The 22848-nt window shown below is 35.6% G+C and overlaps 1 pseudogene; it reads left to right on the plus strand.

Moving 5' to 3' along the window:
* Positions 1–216: 216 nt before the first annotated feature.
* Positions 217–2843, plus strand: LOC138704251 (uncharacterized; annotated as a pseudogene).
* Positions 2844–22848: the final 20005 nt, after the last annotated feature.

Raw genomic sequence — 22848 nt, forward strand, 5'->3', positions numbered from 1 at the left:
CTACCGTAGCTGATCTGAAACGACAGTCAGTCAGCTCGCTGTAACAGTGTTCTGTGCGCAGTGTGTTTATCAACTCTGGCGGCTGGTATGGATATGGAACGACGATTCAATCATCCAGTTTGCCGGCGACAGCCGAGCAGGTAACATCGTGTGTCGTACGTAGTCCGTGCGTGAGTGTTACATTGTGCGTTTGTTTCGATAACCTTGTAGTGAAACATGAATAGTGCAGTTAAAGGGGAAAATACTTTAAAAGCAATATTTAATAAAGAGGAAACGCGTCCTACAGCATTTGACATACACAGATGGATAGAAGAAGGGTTACGTTTCAAAGACACGGAAATACAAGCGATTCAGTTAGTAGGGAAACAAAATGCAGTGTATATTAAACTTACAAATAAAATTAGTTATGAATATTACCTACAACAACATACTGGATCATCATCCGTTAAACTTATGAATGGAGATAATCAAAGCTCGGATCTTGGGGACTTGTGTGTCGTGTGCTTGAGTAAGGTTACAGGCATAACGTACACAAAGCTCACGCTGCAAGTGCTCAGGGACAGTCGTTTGTATTAAGAAAGTGGTCACATCGAATGGCAAGAAGACGAACGAATAAACTGTGTCACGTCGAAGCCAATGACATTAAGAGAATTACAGGTAAACGGTCTGTTTGAGGAATTAGAAAATACGTGTTATTCGAATGGGTGTTATGGAAGTTTGAAAATGCATTTCTTAAATTTTAGGTACAGAATTTCGTGGAGGAATTCTGAGGAGATACATTATTTTCTTCTAATGCAGAGTTTATATCTTGTAAGTTGTACCACACATAAACTAGAGCTGGAAACGGGCATTCATTGAAAGACATTGCAGTCCTTTAAATTGATGGAGAATTTGTCCATAGCCATGGATCAAGTCGTAGAGGGACCTTCCCTAGTAGTGATGCACTAATTGAAAACTATTTGCGAGAAAAATTTAGGATATACTTATCTTTCTCAGATACGAGATCTGCTGAATATCGAACAGGAAACAGTGACAGCGAAATATTCAGTATTTTATTTAGGCCCAAGACTTTATAATAAAATTTCAAACCATTTTCCAAATTTGAAATTTTTTAAAATTGAAACTTTTAAAAAAGAATTTTGTAAAATTATCCATGATATATAATAGTAACAAATGTACTTTTTTTTACCTTTTATTTCTATCGACTATATTCATGTTTTTATTGAATATCACTGGCTTCTGTCGGATTGTCAATTTATATTAAATGTGTATTTTTCTCTCGTTTTCCCTTTCTTCTTTATTCTTGCTCTTGTGTTGTACTTATTGGTTTGAATTAAGTTAATTACTGTATTTAGTAAACTGTCCTTGTAAATTTTATGTTATATTATTCACTAAGACCACACCGTACACGAGCCTGACTCTTACGGTAGTGGCTAGAAACATTTTTATTTTATAAATGCAATTTGTACTCACTAGGTAGCTAGTTAAAATAAATAAAATAAAAAAATTAAAGTTTGCTCCCGTCACTTCATGTGACGTGGAAATAAGTTTCCTTCGTTTCAAATCATGTTTAACTAACAGACGAAGAATTTATGGGTTCGAAAATCTTCGAATGCATGTAGTCATACACTGTAATGAAATGTACAGAGCAGAACTGTAAATTTGATGTATTTTGAATGTTTATTTATATATATGCTATGAAATTAGATGTTTCAACCTATCATAATATTATCATTATGTTGTTCCAGCCAGGAACCACTTTTATAGCAGACCTGACAGTACCTCCGTGCTGGAAGCGGGAGTTTGTTGACATTGAAGTCCGGTCGCTTAGCCACGTTCAAAGACACAAGTCCCCAACTTCCGAGCTTTGGAGATAATGTAACAGTCAACATAACCCCTGCAGACGAAGAAGTCGTGATGGTACGAGTGCTCAACATACCACCGGAAGTGTCCAATGAAATAATACGACACGTGCTACAGAACTATGGGAAAGTGCAACATATAGAAAATGAAAAGTGGTCATCAAAATTTCGATATAATGTCTATACCGGTATACGCATTACACACATGGTATTAAACAAGGTCATACCTTCGTCGATTGTCATAGCCGGTCACGAAGTCTATGTAACTTACGTGTTTTTTCTTGTGGAAGTACAGCTCATATACGGCAAGCGTGTCCTAATAGGAATATAAAAGCCCCTGTGACGGTACAATCTCGAACACGTCTTACACTGAGTGACTTGATCCCTTCTCCTAGTGTTTCCACAGCAGCGACAACTCCTACTATGACCAGTGTTTCATCTGAAAATGGGACTGATAGTTTATCCGAAAAACAAGCATCTATTGGTACTTCGGATACAAAATTAATGAACGAGAGTACTTCATTGCGAAAGAAATCAATAACGCAAAAGAGTAGTGTAGTGGCTGATAAGACGGTGACTATGACGATAGAACAGGGTGACTCGGAAACAGATTCAGCAGATGACGTATCAGAGATTCTTCACGAGCAACCAGTGAAAAAGTATAAAGCAATGGAATCTTCTGACACTGGTGAGTGTTCTGCCAATGGGCAGAAGAATCCTGTCGACGTTGTTGTTCCGGTTACTACAGGTGATTCAAAGGATCCTGAAGAAATTCGGAGAGCAACAGCAGCAGTTCCAGAGGATTGGAATGAAGCAATGCAACAAGAAGAGCAAGATCCTGGATCGACAAACAAGCCCTCGTCACAGGAGATTGGTGTCACGAAATTGGCTAAAAGCAGTAATTCTCCAAAACATCGTTCGCACCCTTACAAAGGAGAAGGCAGTAAACTAGGATTTCCATTATTACGTCCAGTTGACTAGATCTTTGACCGACGATTACTGGATGTGCATTGTGCAACATGTTGTTGAAGTTTGTTCTGCTATTGGCTAAAGTGATGACCATCATTATAAGTATTGCCACTGTGTATTTCAATAATAATTCCTCGCCCACAAAACGTTACGCATTGAAACGTTTTTTTTAGTGGAGCACGATGTTGATATTCTTTTCCTTCAAGAGGTATCCACTGCAGATTTTTCGTCCTTATATAATTATACATCATATGTGAATCTAGGTACTTCTCGGTTGGGTACAGCTCTCATTACCAGAGCTGGAATTAATCTCCAGTCATTTGTACAACTTCCCTCTGGTAGAGGTATTTTTGGACGTTTGAATGGTTATGGTTTTGACAATATTTATGCTCCTTCAGTTAGCAATAAACGGCAAGAGAGGAATGAATTTTTTCAAACGGATGTTCCTTATCTCATGCGTTCCCTGAATGATGCTTATGTGTTTGGAGGGAATTTTAACTGTGTACTCCGTCCGCAAGATTGTACGGGAGAGTACCGATCTAGCAATACACTGCAGCGTTTGGTGACAGGTCTACAAATGAGTGATGCCTGGTTAATGAAGCATAATGATGTTGATTATACATATGTATTCTGCTGCTAGATTAGATCGTTTTTACGTCCATCGGTCAATAGCTCCAAATATTCGACGAATTAAGATCATTCCTGTAGCCTTTTCTGATCACTCAGCGGTCATAATGCATATTGAAATGAATATGTCGTTTTTTATATTTGGACGTCCCTACTGGAAAATGAACACAAGGTGTCTTCAAATCCCATAAGTAATGGAAGAGCTACAGCAGTTGTGGACTGAATGGTCGAAGAAGAAATCCGAATATCATGATGTAATAAATTGGTGGAAATATTATATTAAATCCCAATTAAAGAAATATTTCCAAAGACAAACTTATCTTCAATATCATGCCGATGAACATAATCTTAATTTCTATCATCAATGCCTGCTCGACTTGCATCATAGTTCCATATCACACTCAGAACGACGCACTCAACTCAACAAATATAAAGCTAAAATTTTGGGAATTCTTAGACAGCGAATGGAGAGCTTAAAAGTTCGAAGCGGACTAATCCCTCCCATAACAGACGAAAGAATCAACCTCTTCCATCTTATACAGACGCATAAAAGAAAACGCTCTACCATGATCAGGAAAATTCAAGGCAACACAGGCCAACACTATACTACACAACATAACATAAGTAACGCTTTTCTGTTACATTTTAGCAATATTTTTCAAGAAAAATCCCACAATTCACCTTCTCTACGATATTTTGATTCAGTCAAGATCGCTACTGTATCAGAAGAAGAAAACCTATTGCTTGAAGAGCCGGTCACTAAAGAAGAAGTTTACACAGCGCTTTGTCAAGGTAAGCGCTCAAGAACACCCGGAATTGATGGAATTCCACTAGAATTTTATTTAACCTGCTGGGAAATAATTAAGGAGAACTTAACAACAGTGATAAATGCTTTTCTACATCGGAAGAAGCTCTGTGCACTGCAACAGAAAGGTATTATTGTTCTTATTAGGAAAAAAATCGATGCGGTCACCGTGCACGATTACAGGCCTATTACATTGCTCACATATGACTATAAAATTATAGCTAGAATATTAGCCAACCGCATAAAACCGCTTCTAAGTAAGCTCCTACATCCAGCACAGTACTGTGGCTCGTCTGAGCGTACTATCTTTGATGTGGTGTGTTCCCTGAGAGATTGTGTTGCTACTTCGCTTGAAGATAAAATCAAGAGATTATTGTGTTCCATCGATTTTGAACGTGCCTTCGACAACGTGAAGCATAATTTCATGTTCCAGTGTCTAGCATGGTACGGTTTCAGTGACATTTTTATCTCATATATCAAATGTCTCTATAGTGGAATTAATAGTCGGACTCAAATAAATGGTTTTCGTTCACCAACGATCAATATCACTAAATCGATTAGACAAGGTTGTCCTCTTTCTATGTTATTGTTTACTTTAATACTTAATCCACTTATATGTAAATTGCATAATTCTATTACTGGTATTTCCCTCAGGGAGCAGAAGTTAGCGGTAGTTGCGTATGCGGATAACGTCAGTGTTTTGCTTTCAAATGAAAAGGATGTTGAACAACTTAAAACTATTTTGAATGAATTCAGTAACATTTCAGGGCTACGTATCAACGAGCAAAAATCCAAGATTCTTCCGATAGGACAGTGGCAAGTGCTTCCGCAGATACGCCCACTGCAAACAGTGAATACCATCAAAATTCTAGGGATTGTATTTTCGGCTTCTATAGGAGAGATGATACATCTCAATTGGAAGGGAATTGTTCAAAAGATTAAAGTAACAGCGCAAGACTTATATTTTCGTGATTTGTGTTTGTATCAACGAAGTTGGGCTGTACAGACGTATATACTGCCCAAGTGTTGGTATTTAGCCCAAGTGTTACCATTAACAAAAGCTTATGCACGACAAATTAATTGCGCAATATCGTGGTATATTTGGAGAGGTTGTGTGTTTCGGGTGCCTATGTCAACATTAACCTGCAGTCCATCACAAGGTGGTATTGGATTAATACATGTCATAGACAAATGTCTTGCGTTCTTCCTAAGCAGAGGGAGAAGGATTCAACTTTCTAATGCTTGTTACTCAGCGGCATGGCTCCAACATTGGTCACTTAAATCGGACCTTCGAAATCCACCTGATCTTCATGTAATCCCAAGGTCGTTACTATATCTTCAAGTTTATTTGCTGGAATGGTGTTACATGGACTCACTAGGTGCAGATCCGAATACGAGACTTGTTCAAGTAGTGTACCAGAATCTTAGAGGAAGGTCTCCTCCACTACAAATGCGTATACAACGAATCGCCCCTACCAATGTGAATTACGATCGTCTCTGGCGTAATATCAGCTCCCCTGCTTTGTCCTTTGATGTCCGCTCCACCTGGTTTAAGGCAGTACATGATGTGGTGGCCAAACGCACTCGCGTTTTCTCCATTAGCTTCAGTCCAACGGAAGTTTGCCTCTCGTGTCAACAACAGGACACTATTCTGCACCGCATCTCAACATGTTCTTCAGTTATTGACATTTTTGAAGCTGCCACGAGTTATGTACGGAACCTAGGTTTAATCAACTGTTCACCCGAGAAGTTCCATCGTCCCGATTTTCAAATTTCACCTCGTCCTAGACTAAATGCCATCTTGTGGCTTTTAGGTAATACAATTTCTTATGTGTTGCAAAATCATGGAGCTTTAGACAAGTCTGTATATTTGGATTTTCTCAAACGGACACGGTGGAAGACGCGACAGCACAGTCAACACAAGATTATGTTTGGCAATTTCATTGACATTGTAGATCAGTGATAGTAATATAAAGAAAGGTTCAAAGATCACAGGGAAAGTGTTAAACTTATATATTAATTTACTTTCATTGTTGTATTCATTCATATTTTATGTATAGTGTGAGAACGGTATAATAAAAAAGTGGCTTAAAACTAATAATGCCGTGAGATGTTCAATTTAAACTCATTAAAAAAAATTCAATAGTGAGTGGACATATAAATATTTATTTGTCTTAAAGGACGGAAAGGCACATTGCTTAATGTGTAGAAAAGAAATTGGATACATTGGCCATCATAATACACTCAGGGACAAAAAAAAAAACGGAGACTTCTATATTTGCTTGTATTTTGTTGCCAATCATTTCAAAATGAAACAAAACCCATTTAAACAAACTAATGTTTCATTTAGCACCTTATACGACAACATTTGAAGAAAAATCTCTGATGAGAAAATTTACAAAAAATTACAAAGGGCGCATAACTATGGCATCGTTTGGTCTAATTGTTTTTTCATGTTATGGTGCCTTAAACATTAAAAACTCTTTTTAGTAACGGATATTACCCCCTCTGGCTTGAATAATTGCATCCATACGTCTTGGCATACTCTCAATTTGGTTAGCAATGTCTTCTTGAAGAATAAGTTCCCATTCTTCGCCAAGTGCTCACCTCAACTCTTTTAACGATTCTGGTCTCGGTCGTCTATTCTTAACACGCCGTCCCAGAATGTCCCACACGTGTTCAATTGGGTTCATGTCTGGACTCCTTGCTGGCCATGGAAGAACATGGATTCCCACTTCTTGGAAATAATCTCCGACCGCATGGGCAATATGCGGCCGTGCATTATCATGCATTAAAACAAAATTATCGCCTACAAATTGGCCAAATGGCACAACATTATCGGCCAAACATTCATTTATATACCTATCAGCTGTTAGTCTTCCATTTTCAACAAAAACCAACTCTGTACAAACCATCACTCCACCACCTCCATACGGCACATTTTCGGAAATGCAACACTGTGAAAATCGTTCTCCCCTCCTTCTCCAAACTCTTTCACGTCCATCAGGTGAGCACAGATTGAAACGGGACTCATCGGTGAACAGAACACAGCTCCACTGTCCATTTCTCCAATCCCTGTGATCATTTGCAAAACGCAGTCGTTCAACTCGATGCATCCTGAGAAGTCTGGGACCAGTTGCAGGTCTACTTGATATCAGTCCACTTGCTTTCAACTTCCTTCTAACTGTTTTGGCCGAAATTGGGCGTCCACGCAGGTTAACAAATTGCTGAGCTACACTAGTAGCTGGCAGGTTGCGCTCCCTAAGAACTCTCAACACCATATACCTGTCTTCATTTGGATTTGTAGCTCTTGGACGACCCGAACCTGGTCTTCTGGTATATTTTAGGGTCTCTCTATACCGTTTTATGGCATTATGGGTTGTGCTTCTAGCCATATTTTTAACATTTGCAATGTAACGTACACTGCGTCCATCATCGTAAAGGGCTACAGCTCGAGCCACATCTTCAGGTCGCATCTTGTTTTAAGACAAATGTTACAACCCCACTTAAACTCAGAAAATGTAAAAATAAAGAAATAACGAATAACGATAATGAAGCACAAAATGGTTGAGACAAAATTGTTATAGCTGAGACTCCGAAAGCAAAATTGTTTATAAAACAAAAAACAATCAACAATGTATACACGTCTCCATAACAACAGATGGCTACCATAATATTGTATGAGAAGATAATGTTTTGCAAAATACCAGCAAATATTAAAGTGTCCGGTTCTTTTTGTCCCTGAGTGTATTAAAAGGCATTTTAATTCTACACGTCATGCTGAAGCTTATGGACCAGGAAAGTTACCCGGTTTCACTCGTGAAAAGGTTGTAGAAGAATTATTAAAATCAAGATTGAATTCAGAAAACCTTCCATCATCATCGGGTGTTAGTAGAATAAGCTTGCTTCGTGCTGGGTACAAAATTTGTGAAATTATTGCAATTGCTTCAAAGCTACATATTTACTGACGGAGAATTTGTGAAAGGCTGTCTCATAGCTTTTGCAAAAGGGATATGTCCGGAATACATTAATGATTTTAAATCTATATGTTTGTCTCGTAATATTGTTGCAGATCGCGTATCATAAATGGGAGATAACTTGGAGGAACAACTGATAGCAAGAATGAAAACTTTCACTAATTATAATTACTATAGCTCTTGATGAAAGTACCGAATGGAAAGATACGGCGCAGCTAGCTACAGTATATTCATAAGGGGTGTCGATTCAGATTTCAATGTTCATGGAGATCTTGTACGTACATGTCATTTCACTAAAGGATCGAATTCGAGGAGGAGATATTTTTTAATCTGTAACAAAAAGTATGAACAAATTTGAAGTCAAGCTAAAAGTAATTAATTTTATACATCAAAACAGTTTACGTTTCTGAACTTGAAGTTGCATTGCTACAACACATACACACAAAGTTGATATTTTAAACATGATATTAACAACATTATTATGATTTATTTCCGTCACTAACGAACAACATTCTTATTCTTATTATTATTATTATTATTATTATTATTATTATTATTATTATTATTATATTATTATCATCATAATTCATCCTCAAGTAGGCTACATTCTTTGTTTATCAGAGTTCATCAAATGGAAATATAAACTGAGTTCCTAATCAATTGGTAAGATGTACATATAAAAGTTATCAAAGTACCAGCCGCCGCAGTTTCGCTTTTGTTTACGAACATTCGGCCGGTCTGCCTGCTACCTGTGTTCAACCTTTGCACGGTAAGGGAGGAGTGAAGGCTCTGCAGTTCACAGGTCGAGAGCGCTGTTCGACAACCCTGGCCTAGACCGACCAGCCGGCTGCTGGCCTCACGCCACATGCCGAAGCAGAGGTGGACGATCATCCAACCAGAATGGTGGTATCGTGTGGTTAGCACGATGATCCCCCCAACCGTTATAGCTGGTATTCGCAACCGGATTTCGCTACCTATCGTAGCTCCCCAAGTGCATCACGATGCTGGGTGGGCACCGGTCCCACATACTGGCCGATATTTCATGAGAAAATTTCTTCCCCCACGAGGAATCGAACCAGCGCGCATTCCGTAACGCGAGTCCTAGGCAGGATGCCTTAGACCACGACGCCACGGCGCGGGACCAATTATCTTATTACGTGTTTTTAAGCCGTTCAAATTAAGCAAATTGTCAACTTTAACTTCAAAACAAGTCTACGCCCTTAAATACAAAATCAACTGCAGAAAATTCACCAAAACAAAAGCTCAGAGCCCAGTGTTATATTCAGAAACAAGGAAGTTCAAACAAAAATTAATAGCCCACATATACAGAGCCCACAAAGAAATTATCTCTTTCTGTCGAAAGTCATCCTACTGTCCAAAGTCACCATTTTCGACAGTAATTATTCTAGGTGTAACTGGATTCTGGCAGACCCCAAAATATATTTTAGAATTATGTCGCGATTTACACAAAACATTGGGAAGTGTTTATGTGGTTTACGTGTTATAAATAAAATACACAGACATTTATAAATGAAGAGTCCACTGCAAGAATGATGGATGTCACTTTCTTATCGAAAATGAACCAAGACTGTCAATGCATAGCTTAAGACATATAGAATGTACTTAGAGAGGTACATGGCATTAACACTGATAGTCATTGTCCAGTAATGATCGGAAAATCACAGTTAAGCTTTGAGCGCTAAGCATTTCAAACTTTCAATCGCTTCTCCTGTAAAATGTATTCCAAATGAAATCCATCATTCTTGCAGTGGACTCTTCAAATGTATTTATTTCAGTCACTGACTTCACAGCATATGTTTAAGGTGCTACACCTTTACATTACATATTTAAAAGACGTATGAACGTTTTCGTTGGTCTACGCCAACATCATCAGATACGAAGTACATTTCAGCAATATCAGTGCTCTCTACATAATATCTACAAATACAAAACATACGAGTATTTAGTGGCATGCAAAATGAGACATACGAGTATTAAAAACCAACATTGCTGTGATATACATTGACATTCAATATGACTGCCTTGATTGTCACTTACTTAAAATACACGTATAAATTACAAAAAAATATTGATTTACATATATATATATATATATATATATCCCGCCTAGCACTCGCGTTACGGAATGCGCGCTGGTTCGAGTCCTCATGGGGGAAGAAATTTTCTCATGAAATTTCGGCCAGTGTATGGGACCGGTGCCCACCCAGCATCGTGATGCACTTGGGGAGCTACGATAGGTAGCGAAATCTGGTTGCGAATGCCAGCTATAACGGCTGGGGGGATCATCGTGCTAACCACAAGATACCTCCATTCTAGTTGGATGATCGTCCACCTCTGCTTCGGCATGTGGGCGTGAGGCCAGCAGCCGGCTGGTCGGTCTAGACCCTTCACGTTCTTTAGCACCACGGATTAAAAAAATTAATTATATATATATATATATATATATATATATATATATATATATATATATGCAAGTCTTCACATATGAGATAATAAAATGACATGATTTAAAAGTGATAAAAATAATAAAATATAAAACTAAGATAAAAAGTATTATGAATGTGAAGAGTTGCAAGATTACAGTAATTACATTTATTATATTCCTATTTCTGTTTCACAATAATATATATATATATATATATATATATATATATATATATATATATATGTATCCACCATTCAGAAACGTATGTATCATGGTTTGTGTCACGTAATTATTTGAATATTTTTCAAGTTTATATGGTTTTATTATAAATGCCAATGTATTATACGTTGGGTTGTTTGATGTTGATAAATGATGTATATTTGATTTTGTCGATAATGCTGTTCGTCCAATCTGGAAGTAATTGAATTCAATAAGTTGATGACTCAATTTTTAACGGATTTAACATTTGATTTGTTTGATATGTTAAATGGAAGAAACTTGCATGGCGATGTATTGTCGATATCCACTACTGTAATTGTAATGAACGTGTGGTAAGGCGCAAGTCAAGTATCAGAATTAACTGAAAAAGATCAAATATTGAATAAATAAATCACTACTAATGATATTGACGAAGCAAGTATTTGACTGGCATCATATGAATTTAAAAGAAAGTCAAAATTCGGTGCAATTATTTTGGGTAATGAAATAGTTACGAAAATAAATATTTGTGTGCGGCTATTATGTACTAGTAGCAATTTGAAATTATAATTTAGTTAAGTGAATGTATAAATCAAGCTTTTTAGTTATATTATCCAAAACAGCATAAAAATATCTATATAGACTTACTCAGTGTAGACGTGCCTTCTTAGATGTTGATTATGTGGTGGTTGTGTGAGGACTGTGTGACGACTACGTGTATCATGGTCTGAGGAAGATGTGGACAGTGCGCGCATGAATACATCACGTCATATGTTGTATAATGTGTTCTGTAAGTTAGGTAAATTTTCATTAATTAAAGATTTATTAATTTTATAATATTTCGAAATATAATATTCTTCCGCTGTATTTATATGAGTATTATCTTTATATGTTTTAATTATTGTTAAAGTATCATTTACTGAGCCAAGTTCGTGTCCGTTTTGAATGAGATGGGATGCATATTTTGACTTTGCTCTGTTATGTCTAAAATCGGAGATGTGTTCTTGTATCTTACTTTGAAGTTCCGTTTTGTTTGCCTGATGTATTTGGCATTACAGGTTTTACAATTTAACATATACACTCCTTTCTTATTAAGTATATCAATATGGTACAAATCGTTATTAATGTTATTGTTGATTTTATTGTTAGTTTTATATGCAATTTTTATGTTTTATTTTTGGAAAAAATGTGCTAATTTGTTGGAAATTATTTTATTATAAGTCAAAATCGACCACGTTTTGTTACTCTCTTTAGTAGATCTAGATAAAGTGGACGAACTTTTCATTTTCTGTTCATTTTCTTTCTTAGATACTTCGTATCTGATGATGTTGGCGTAGACCAACGAAAACGTTCATGCGTCTTTTAAATATGTAATGTAAAGGTGTAGCACCTTAAACATATGCTGTGAAGTCAGTGACTGAAATAAATACTTTTAAGATTCAATATAGACTTCTCTGAAAATTAAAAATGAATTGCAAAATCTTCAAATGTTATTTAAATGCCATTTTCAGCTGAACCGGAAATAACATTAACTATCGTATTTCAAAAGGGACCCGCTTTCCAATAAATTTTAATTTTTTTACTACACTTCAAATTCTGAATCTAATGATGTAAAACACGTCCAGGTTTGAACTGATAGGATTTTGTTTAAAACACGTGGAAACAAAAATAGTTACTATGGAAGATCGCGGTTAGGAAAAAAATCATTTTTTTTTTTGCATGTTTGTTATTGCAGTGATGGACAAATATTATACAATGTTACTATATAATTACACAACTATGCTGCAAAAAAAACTATTATTGGAGTAAAATTGAGCGTTACTGTTGTACTCGTAATGAAAAGGTTGGCATATTATTAATATTTGGCGAGAGTGCGTTTACAGGCAGCCTCATTTATATGCTGAAATGTACCTGTTGGAGATTGTTTTAACAGTATCGACGAGAAATTTCGTAATGAACCCGACAATAATAATCAAAGAGAGTGTTTCGTTATTTCTGAAGAAACAGAAACGGATATATTGGCGTTATACGGAGATAAAGCCTATTTAATCGGTAAGGGAAACTGCTAATAGATTTCATTCAATAAGTTTTAGAAAGCAGTTACTTCAATGTTAATGTGATTTAAAAAACAGGAACAACCAAAATCTTACTTATGATTCACCACTGAGCTCATAATCTACAGACGATGTGTCACGGAAAAAATATACAGTGTGTTCCATTTGAAGTAAGGCAATTAGAGTGATTTCTGCTTAAACGGAAAATGAATTGTTATTAAATATCCTTATTTTTATATATTTTGTTCTCTAATTTCATAAATATAGTTATATAAAAGTAAAAGGTATTTCAGTTCTATTTAATTGAGTTACGAACATAATGTGTGGAACAATTAAAGAAACGTGAAAATAAAACAAGAAGAGAGAAAATTTTAATTTTTTATACAGTTATGACTCTGTATGTATCTGAAAATACGAATATGACTAGGAAGACAGAAGATTAATAGCATCGTCTGAAATCAAGTTTTTTTTTAAATATTCCGTTGGATATGCACTGAATATTACTTAATAATTAGAGATTAATAAAAAATATGTCAACACAGACAACGTGGATACTGTAATATGGGAAGATTCAAATACAGATCACAAAGATGTCGTGATGTGAGAAGAACGAATCTGTGATGGATGCATAGGCGGAGGGAGAACCGTTTCCGTCGGGGGAAGGGGGGAAGCAAAACCATAGAATCCCGATATAACGAGATTAAGGGGGATATAATTTACTTCCTCCCCCATTATAGCTTGACCGTGGTACAGTATATCGGAATATGATCATTTAATAAAAGTATTTTTGGAGTACATGTTTCTTTCAGTTTTACATCCATATCCAGGATGTTTCGGTTCGAGATGTATAGGGCTTCAACTGTAGGTCTACTACAAATTATAATAGGGCATAACCATAAGCAGAGTTATGGGAGGGTATGTGGGAGCACTGCCCCCCCCAAAGTTGTCTGAACTCTTTTGTTTGTATTAACATTACAGAATATTGAATTCAAAAGACTTTTCTTGCTTTTGTTTATGAATGAGTTATTATTTGTAAATGCTACCATCTTACCATCTTCCTGAAAAATGGCTGTTTTCACAAAAAATCTTTGGACTATGGTTGTTTCATGAAAATCTCTGAAAACTTCCACTCCTTTAACATGGGACTATGGTGTTTTTTTTCCACTAACACCTAATTCAGTAGATGGTTGCTGAAGAATTCTAACACAGAAGTACAGGCTGTTGCAAAAGAAACATTATAGTGCTGCCATTCCTCAAACGAGGTATAGAAATTCTTATACATTCTGAAATTTAAAATAAATATTGTAGTCTAGACACATGATCTGAAGACATTAATTCGTCAATTTAAGCACAGAAACTTAATCATAAACAAAAGGAAGAAAAGTGCTTTTCATTCAATATTTTCTAATGTTAATAGAAAAAAAAACGAGACTCGGCCTATGGAGGGATGGATGGAAGGACGAATTTTTCTGATTGCGATACAACAGGTCTCCATAGCCTATCTTGGTACTGCTGCTCATTAAATAGTTGAATTTTTTCATAGTGTGGTCAATACGACGTAAAATCGTCGCTTTGAAATAACACAGGATAAATCAATTTAAGAAAAATGCATTAAGTTCCTGAGTATAGAAAATATTTTGAAATACATATTTTCATGTCATGAACCGAGCTCGGGTGCGTAGAATTTGTAGCCACCCGTTCGAATAACAGCGACGGACAATGAAGTACCGTAGTGCGCTCAAAGAATAATTAGCAAGTAATTGGGATAAATTATGCGTGATTATTTCACCGCTGCACAGTCATTACTGAGTCCGGAAAGTGGTTTAGGTGTTACAGTGTTTATTGTCTGTCTAAAATTACTTTATGATTGACATTTGAATGGGTACTGTGTGGAAGAGGATTAATGTACAAAGCAAGTTTATTCTCTGTACATAAAGAAACTCAAAAGAAACAAAATTACGACATTACTAAAATTGCTCCTTAAATATTTCCAGTCCATATAAAATACTTGTTGCGAAAAACAAACCATCCTATAAACAAAACCAAGCTCGGACTCCTCGCGGCGCTCATGCTATACCTCTCTTAGTCCCCTGCAGTAGGCTTGGGAGCATGCTGGAAACGGGAGCATACGTCATCTGCGCGAGACAGTCACGCCCACTGGTTTCTGCGCACCGAGTTTTCCTTGTTGGATACCTATAGTACTCTATATTGCGATACACAATGTGTTAAGTGCATTTGAGTCTACCACTGTGGAGTAACGGTTAGCATGTAACGAGTGAGCACGGTTTCATGTCCTGGTTCGGAAAAGTTTTATAGTTGGGATTTTTCCGAGGTTTTTCTCAATCAGTCAAACATAAGTAGAATTCCTAGATAACTTTCTGAATTGCACCTAGGGATCATTTCGTCATCATTACTATACTTCCCCTCCTTTACCATCAACGCCATTTATTTCCCGCTTGCGACAGATGTTTAAAGTCGACTGCGTGCCGTCAACGAACTTGTACTCCATGTTAAGTGGTCGTTAGTTACTGATGGTAGTTCTACGTACCATGGGCTCTCACCTGGGCTTCTGGGACTGGGGCTGAGGGAGTGCGGTGATGCCTACATGGAATGGTAAAGGGATTACTGTATCTTATACAATAATGAAAATTAGTATGTGTAAAACAGTGTCCTTCTGCTATATGAAAAAAAATATGTTTACGATTTAAAAAAATTATTTACATTTCTTTTTTCAAAATTCAATTCACTGTTCAGTGAAGAAGCGTTTCCCACATAACTCACAAATTATCCAACATTCTGTGATTAAATTTTTGTGTGTATTTATGCATGTCATATCTACAGTATGATGCAAGATCACTTCTCTACGTCTTTGATAGATTATCTGACAAAAAAATAAATTCATTTTAAAAAATTGTCAAATATCAGTATTTTCTCGTAACACAAAATAAAAAAATAGTATTTATTAAGGAATGTAGCTGAAAGAGCATGATTTTGTAAACATGAGTTTTAGCAATAAAATAAAAGAGAGAGAACGTGAAAAAGTGAACAAGTTTATGAGTTATGAGGGAAACGCTTCACCACTGCACTCTGAACTACCACCACTTTGAATTTTGAAAAAAAAAGTTTTAATCGCATTTTTTTTTTTCATATTATAGCAGAAGGACAATGTTTTACACCTGAATTTTCATTATTGTACAAGATACAATAATGGAGGTAAAAAAAGTTTTCTAAATGTTATAGTTGCAAAAATTTGTCTTTTCACTTAACTTAGGAATTTGAAAAATATGGATTTTCTATATTTAATTTTGAGGTGCTCCAAGGGCTTTGAAGATTTTTAAAATTATTTCTTGTATGTTTGTTCTATTTTTTTAATTTATTTTACGACGCTTTATCAACATCTCAGGTTATTTAGCGTCTGAATGAAATGAAGGTGATAATGCCGGTGAAATGAGTTCGGGGTCCGGCACCGAAAGTTACCCAGCATTTGCTCGTATTGGGTTGAGGGAAAATCCCGGAAAAAAACCTCAACCAGGTAACTTGCCCCGACCGGGATTCGAACCCGGGCCACCTGGTTTCGCGGCCAGACGCGCTGACCGTTACTCCACAGGTGTGGACATGTTTGTGCTATTATTTTGTTTTTCATTATATAGCCTAGCTAGTGAACTACTGTAAAATCACATATTTAAACTTTATTTGGAAGACTTTAAATTGAGGCTACAGTATACAGTATTTTTCTGCATTGATCATGATAAGCACGAATCAGTTGTAATATTCTTCTATGACTGACTGTCGGAATAAATGCCTTTATCCAGATTTCCTTACATTTGATAGCAACTCTTTCTGAAATCTCTCCAACAGTAGGTTCTTTTGATTTGAAGTCAGGTTTCAATTCATTTTTGATCCATAGATAATATTTCATTACGTCCAGCATTCCAAATACAGGGCAGAAGTTACCATTTCTTGTCTTAATTAGAGCCATTGTTCTAATTTAAATACCCTGCAACATCAGAAGAATGAATTTTCATTAATTATATCATACCTAAGAGTTTTGTCATTATGGCCAGTTTTCTTATAAATTGAGGTTTCTGTGACATTTCAAGATGAACTAACAGAGGACCAAAAATATGCAGTCTTTTTTAACACATATTATTTTAACATTTTTCTGTTATCCTGTTCAGATTAAACACCTTGGAGAATATTTTCTCGCTAAAAAATCTGAACCTCCAAATTTTGAGAAAATTTCAAAATGTGGTGCTCTTGGGACACCTCTAATTTTAAGCTAGAGAAAAAATATTTTGCATTGTTCTTTATGACGTGACCCCACAACTTTTCCCTGGTATTACATTTTAATTCCATAAACTTCATAATTTCACTCAATCCTAATGTACAACGTACAGTATAATTTCTTTTTCTCTAGTGAATGAAGTAGTGATATAGAAGCCTAATATATAGGCTACGATTATGATATTCTTCTGACGAAGAGCCATTTATATTTCCACCGTAAAGTATTTGCATAAAGATTCAATCAATTTGTGTGTTACAGCTAACCGGATTCTATTTGCAAATACTCAGCTCTAACAGCTTGTGATGTACAGAGCGGTTGTATTGTTGCAGACGTCCTGAGTTACGACAATTCAATAGGACCCCTGGGACTGCGATTCATTACTTATCCCTGCAAATCCATTATACCCCAGAGTGCAGCGCATGTACCAGTACATGAGCTGAGAGATCGGCTGCTCAGCGAAGGTCAATTATTTTTAAATACTACGTTATAACGAACCATAAGCAACGGAATGCTGGCATGATTACAAAAAGAAAGATCTTGCAAATTGTGAAGTCCTGCATCGTTTGAAAGTCCCCTAACTTTTAAGTAGTAAGTTTATTGATTAATAATGACTATTTCGTTTATATGACGCCATTCCATTTTCGACCAATGAAGTGTAATGAAATTTTGAATTCCAACCAATCACAGTCAGACTTTGCGATAATTTCTGCAGCTAGATTTATCGCTATCAATTTATCGCATGGTCCTTCTTTTGTTTAGTCGTTGTCGCCAACTGTTTCCCCGTAAATTGATGATCATGAATACATTAAGATGCAACTACACGGTTAAACTTTTCTTTCAACTTTAAAGCAATGAATGCAAGATTGATATTTAATATTAATTAATATATTTACGCAGTGAAGACCACGTTCAAAACGGCGCACCATGTAGATACAAAATCTTTATGCATCTTAATTGAACGTACCTTTTAAACTTGATTTTTCAATATTCTTCCCAGATTGCACGCATACGCGATTGGAATATTGAACTGTGTAGATGCAGCTTTAGTTCCGTTACACACTACAGCAAGAATGCGTTTGTCGAGCTATAAAAATGCTTTCGTGTAGCACTCATTGTAAGTAACGGTCGAAACAAGGCACAGCTGACATTGGTCCTGCTTCCACAGGTAGGCCTAACGTAACCTATAAAATTGTAGCCTATAACATCTGTATTGAAATTAAACAATTAATAGACGTTCAAAATTATGTAACATCACCGCATATCAAACTCAAAGACCTTGCATAGTAATAATGTCTTTGATCAAACTGCCTTTCGTATGGCGTAATAAAATTCGTGTTTTAATTAGGCCTATCTATACAGAGATGACTTCACTGTGTAGCAACATGTCTCGCTGTGAATACATAAGCATTGGTATATAGCTGTCCCCACTGTTACTGTTAAATTAAATTATGATTTCAGCAGATAATGAAAATGTATTTGTTATAATAATAAGAGAAAAGTGCAGTACATGTAACTAACATTGTTAAACCTGTATTTCGCTTTTCGCAATTGGCATTACTTAATAATAACATCGAATTTCTTTATTGCAATAATCGATATTCATCTACGAGTATTTCAACTTCACAATGTCTGAATAGGTTAAGTATTCGTTAATATACAATTATTAACATTTTGTGATCGAATTTTAGGGATATATTATTTAAATTTTTATTTTATTCACGAAATAGTCCTAATAAATGTCACTCGAGGTCTGAGATTTCCCAGATAAATCCACTCACTTCGCTCGTGGATTTATCGGAAGATCTCAGACCTCTCGTGACATTACTACAGATAATAATATGACATAGCCTATGACTCAGTTAAGACAGAAGTTTTATATGATATTCTTATTGAATTTGGTATTCCCAAGAAACTAGTTCGATTAATTAAAATGTGTCTCAGTGAAACGTACAGCAGAGTCCATATAGGTCAGTTTCTGTCAGATGCGTTTCCAAATCACTGTGGGCTAAAGCAAGGAGATGCACTATCACCTTTACATTTTAACTTTGCTCTAGAGTATGCCATTAGGAAAGTCCAGAATAACAGAGAGGGTTTGGAATTGAACGGGTTACATCAGTTGCTTGTCTATGTTAAAGACATGAATATGTTAGGAGAAAATCCACAAATGATTAGGGAAAATACGGGAATTTTACTTGAAGCAAGTAAAGAGATACAGTAGGTTTGGAAGTAAAACACGAAAAGACAAAGTATATGATTATGTCTCATGACGAGAATACTGAACGAAATGGGAATATAAAAATTGGAAATGTATCCTTTGAAGAGGTGGAAAAATTCAAATATCTTGGAGCAACAGTAACAAATATAAATGATACTCGGGAGGAAATTAAACGCAGAATAAATATGGGAAATGCCTATTATTATTATTATTATTATTATTATTATTATTATTATTATTATTATTATTATATGGTTGAGAAGTTTTAATCAACCAGTCTGCTGTCAAAAAACCTGAAAATTAGAATTTATGAAACAGCTATATTACGGTTGTTCTTTATGATTGTGATGATTGTGATGATCCGGGTGTTTGAGAATAAGGTGCTTAGGAAAATATTTGGGGCTAAGTGGGATGAAGTTACAGGAGAATGGAGAAAGTTACACAACACAGAACTGCACGCATTGTATTCTTCACCTGACATTAAATCCAGACAATATTAAATCCAGACCTTTGAGATGGGCAGAGCATGTAGCATGTATGGGCGAATCCAGAAATGCATATACAGTGTTGGATGGGACCTTTGGGGAGGCCGAGACGAAGATGGGAAAATAATATTAAAATGGATTTGATGGAGGTGGGACATGATGGTAGGGACTGGATTAATCTTGCTCAGGATAGGGACCAATGGCGGCCTTATGTGAGGCCAGCAATGAACCTCCGGGTTCCTTAAAAGCCAGTAAGTAAGTAAGTAAGTAAGTAATGATAATAATAATAATAATAATAATAATAATAATAATAATAATAATAATAATAATAATACTTATTTATTGCTTTCAGAGAGCTAAATAAATAAAATAAATAAATCAAGTAAATAAATAAATAAATAATAAATAAACAAAATAAATAAAATGCTACAATTTACTTGGGGCCGTAAATTAAATAGTACCTATATAAGCCACGGATCGAAATACAATTTTTCCTTCGGTAAATTTGTAAATTGCTCAGCCTACTTTTTCTTTCTCTTTTTTACCTGCTTATTTATGTATTTTGCACACATATTGTAACTTATCAATGTAAGCCATTTATAAATTACCTTTCGTCTCGTTTCTCTTATCTATACTCTAACCACTACGTAAATACCAGATCACTTATCTGTGGCATGCTAAGTATACCTCTTCATAGAACATCTTGTTATTCATCATCTTTTACAGTATCCCCCTCGCGTCAATGGAATTCCTTATCACAAAGTATTAGGGGCTGCAAGACAATAAACACCTTTAAAAACAGCTTAAAAGATAACCTTATTAGCATTTCACTCCAATCATTCTGATTTAAACTATCACTGACTACATTGTTACTTCTTTCTTTAGACATCATCCTGATAGTGCTGTATTTTCAAAATTGTCTCATAATAATCTCTTTCTATTATCTAATATTATTTGAAATATATTAACATTCTATGTATTTTAGCTTAATTCTGCTACACAGTTTATTTCAGTGTTTAATTAATAGCTCATAGTATTTTGTTGTTTAATTCGTAAATAACTCTTGTATACATGTAACTCTCATCTAAATCAAATTGTGGAATTCTTTGTAAGTTCATGCATATGTATATATACTTTTTGCTGGTTGAGTGAAAGAGAAGGCCTTACGGCCTTAACACTGCCAGCTAAGATAAATTATTATTATTATTATTATTATTATTATTATTATTATAATTGGACGGAGTTATGCAATAGTACACCAACCGACAATTTGAAAAAAATGGAGATATTTGCAGAAATCTATTGTTGACTTGATTATTTAACCCAGAAACAATCAAGACTGCGATATCTGCACTCTGCTGACCTTTACAAGATGGGGCAGAATGAACTCATGACTTTGACTTACGTAATACCCATCCGGAAGTTGGTGTAGATAGAAGCTATTATTGTATTTAGTAGTCTGACCCAATATTTTGGGTTTCCTTGCGAAACAGAATAGCTCACAATAAAATTTAAAATGAAAAATTATATAAACAGGTTTCAGACAAAAGTGAATAAGACATATGAAAAAAAAATAGAACCAAGTGTACTTTAAATTGAGTGTACACCATAAAGATGCTGACGAAATATCGCTACAGAAAATTTTATTATGGTAGTGACGATGGCATCTTGAAGATCTCTCGTCAGCTTATATTTTTCCCTCCACTTTACAAAGGCTTTCGGGTGCCTCTCGCTCCGTAGCATTGGTCAAAGTATGCCATTTAAGATTAGAATATTAATTATTTAGGTTTACATGGCAACGATTTCTGTTTCGTTACTTAAATCAACAAATCTGAATTATTTCAGTAAATGCAGGCCTACTGAATAAACATTCCTCGTTGGTCAGAAGAACCTCAGTCATTCACTATTGAAACATAAAAAAAAAAAAAAAAAACGGAGACTCGGTGGCATATATTTTGGACATAGGAGTTATTGCAGGAACAACGACGATATGTAAAAGGATATTTTTAATTTAGATTTTTTTTTTTTTTTTTTTTTTTGTAGTTATGAAAAAGTCAACTCTGTCCATATTCATGCCATTCTTTCTTTAAAACAAAACGTAAGAACTATATGTTATGATGAAAAAAAGGATGTCCCTCCTTGGAAGATCTAAAATCTGGCAACTTTGATCAATAACTGCATTGGGAAAATACTAACGACAGCTTCTGCAAAGATGACAAACCTGCAAATAGAGCTCCAACTGTGCATACACCGTAGAATATCGAAACACTGCTTGATACTGTCATTCGCAGTTCTAAATTATCTGCACATCGACAAGTTCTTGCCCTTAACATATCCAACAAGTCTCTTCGTCGGATATTGCATATACACTTAAATTACTATCCTTACAAAATTGAAATAGTGCAAGAGTTGTCGGAACGTGACTTCATCTTAAGAATGGAATTTTGAAATGGAATTATTCATTTAATGAACGAAGATCGAGGGATTATTCATCACTTAATAATATCAGACGAAGTCCACTTTGAATTGTCTCATTCACGAGATTTGACTGCTTGTGGCTTTTGGGGGGGGGGGCTATTTAAACGGCAAAGTGTACGAAACTCGTCCAGCATATTTAAATACCCTGAAGCAGAGATTTAGGGAACACATTGATCAAATTCCTCCAGACATGCTACTGCGCGTCGTGGAAAATATCATGACTCGGTTGAGAGAGTGCATCAATGTCAATGGACGACACCTAGCGGACGTTATTGTCACGAATTAAATTTGTGCTCTGTAAAAATGGCAAACTTGTGCCTCATAATTGATAGGTCTTTCAATAAATGTTAATGAAAGGTTAATGAGTACTGAAGATTTCAAATTCATTATTTCATTTTGCCCCACCTTGTATAAGCAAAATTCTTTCATAGCATAAAATTCGTTTAT

This window comes from Periplaneta americana, chromosome 8 (genome assembly GCF_040183065.1).
Source record: "Periplaneta americana isolate PAMFEO1 chromosome 8, P.americana_PAMFEO1_priV1, whole genome shotgun sequence".
NCBI classification, from domain to species: domain Eukaryota; kingdom Metazoa; phylum Arthropoda; class Insecta; order Blattodea; family Blattidae; genus Periplaneta; species Periplaneta americana.